Source organism: Mandrillus leucophaeus, unplaced genomic scaffold, assembly GCF_000951045.1.
Source record: "Mandrillus leucophaeus isolate KB7577 unplaced genomic scaffold, Mleu.le_1.0 Scaffold164, whole genome shotgun sequence".
NCBI classification, from domain to species: Eukaryota; Metazoa; Chordata; class Mammalia; order Primates; family Cercopithecidae; genus Mandrillus; species Mandrillus leucophaeus.
Window position 1 is genome coordinate 1,396,826 of NW_012101632.1, and position 2,151 is coordinate 1,398,976.

Genomic DNA, 2,151 nt, shown 5'->3' on the forward strand with positions numbered 1-2,151 from the left:
AAAAAAAAAAAAAAAAAATTAGCCAAGCATGGTGGTGGTGGTGTGGACTTCTAGTCCCAGCTACTCAGGAGGCTAAGGCAGGAGGAGGAGGTTCGCTTGAGCCCAGGAGTTCAAGGATGTGGTAAGCTATGATCGTGACACTGCACTCCAGCCAGGCAACAGACCTGTCTCAAAAAAAAAAAAAAAAGAAAATCGAGAGGCCAAGGCAGGCAGGTCACTTGAGGCCAGGAGTTCGAGACCAGCCTGGCCAACATAGTGAAACACCATCTCTACTAAAAATACAAAAAGTTAGCCAGGCGTGGTGGTGCACATCTGTAATCCCAGCTACTTGGGAGGCTGAGGCAGGAGAATCACTTGAACCCGGGAGGCGGAGGTTGCAGTGAGCTGACATCGCATCACTGCACTCCAGCCTGGGTGACAGAGCCAGGCTCTGTCTCCAAAAAAAGAAAAAAAAAAAAGCGAAAAGAAAAAAAAGGGAGACAGAAATCCCTAGGCTTGCCTTCCTCGTGGGTTGATCACACTTTTCCAGGGCAAAGCAAGATGAGTCCCAGGTACCACTGGAGATTGAAGACTTTCAGGGATGTGAGGGGAGGGAAGCTATGGAGAGAAATGAGGCTGGAGGGAAAGCAGGGTTGGATCACAAAGCACTTCGAACACCTGCTCTGAAGCCTGGCCTTGTCAGAGGCAAACAGTAGCCAAAGAAACAACTGAAGCACATGAGCTCCAACTTGCATTGTCTGGAGTCCTCCCTACCTCTGGCCTCTCTACATTAGGTGAAATGGTAACTTTCCGCCTTGTTTAAGTAGTGGTCCTCAAAGTGTGGTCCCTGGACCAGCAGCACTAGGAATGCAAATTCTGTTTTTGAGACAGGGTCTCACCCTGTGGCCCAGGCTGAAATGCAGTGGTGCTATCATAGCTCACTGCAGCCTTCAACTCCTGGGCTCAAGTGATCTTCCTACCTCAGCCTCCTGAGTAGCTGGGACTATAGGCCACCATACCCAGCCAGGAATACAGATTCTCAGACCCCATCTCAGACCTGTTCCTCGGTTAGAAACTCTGGAGGTGGGGCCCAGCGAGCTGTATTTTTTTTGTTTTTTGTTTTTTAAGACAGAGTCTTGCTCTGTCACCCAGGCTGGAGTGCATTGGTGCAATCTTGGCTCACTCCAATCTCCACCTCCTGGGTTTAAGCGATTATCCTGCCTCAGCCTCCTGAATAGCTGGGAGTACAGGCATGCACCACCACACCTGGCTAATTTTTGTATTTTTAGTAGAGACAGGCTTTCGTCAAGTTGGCCAGGCTGGTCTTGAACCCTTGACCTCAGGTGATCCGCCTGCCTTGGCCTCCCAAAGTGTTGGGATTACAGGTATGAGCCACTGTGCCTGGCCCTCTAGCTGATCCTTAACAAGCCCTCTAGTTAATCCTGATGCACAGTACAGTTTAAGAAGCACTGATTGAAACTAATTTGAGCCCCTAGATGTAATTTGCAGCTCGAAGCTTCTATTACAGTGGTTCTTGACCTGGCTTCATATTGGAATCACTTTTAAGATGCTGATGTTTAAACATCATACTGGCTGGGCATTGTTGGCTCACATCTGTAATCCTAGCGCTTTGGGAGGCAGAGGTGGGAGGATGGCTTGAGGCCAGATGTTGGAGACCAGCCTGGACAATATAGCAAGACAAAAAAAAGTCTATAGAGTCTCTACGAAAAATTTGAAAATTAGCCAGGCCTGGTGGCACATGCCTGTGATTTCAGCTACTTGGCAGGGGCTGAAGTGGGAGGATCACTTGAGCCCGGGAGTTTGAGGCTGCAGTGAGCTGTGACTGTACCACTGCACTCTGGTTTGGGTGACAGGTTGAGACCCTGTCTCAAATAAATAAGTAAATAAATAAAGCCACATTTATTTTATTTTATTTGTTTTTGAGATGGAATCTTACTCTGTCACCCAGGCTGGAGTGCAGTGGCGTGATCTTGGCTCACTGCAACCTCCGCCTCCCAGATTCAAGCAATTCTTTTGCCTCAGCCTCCTGAGTAACTGGGATTACAGGCGCCTGCCACCATGCCAGGCTAATTTTTGTATTTTTAGTAGAGACGGGGTTTCACCATCTTGGCCAGGCTGGTCTCGAACTCCTGACCTCAGGTGATCCACCCG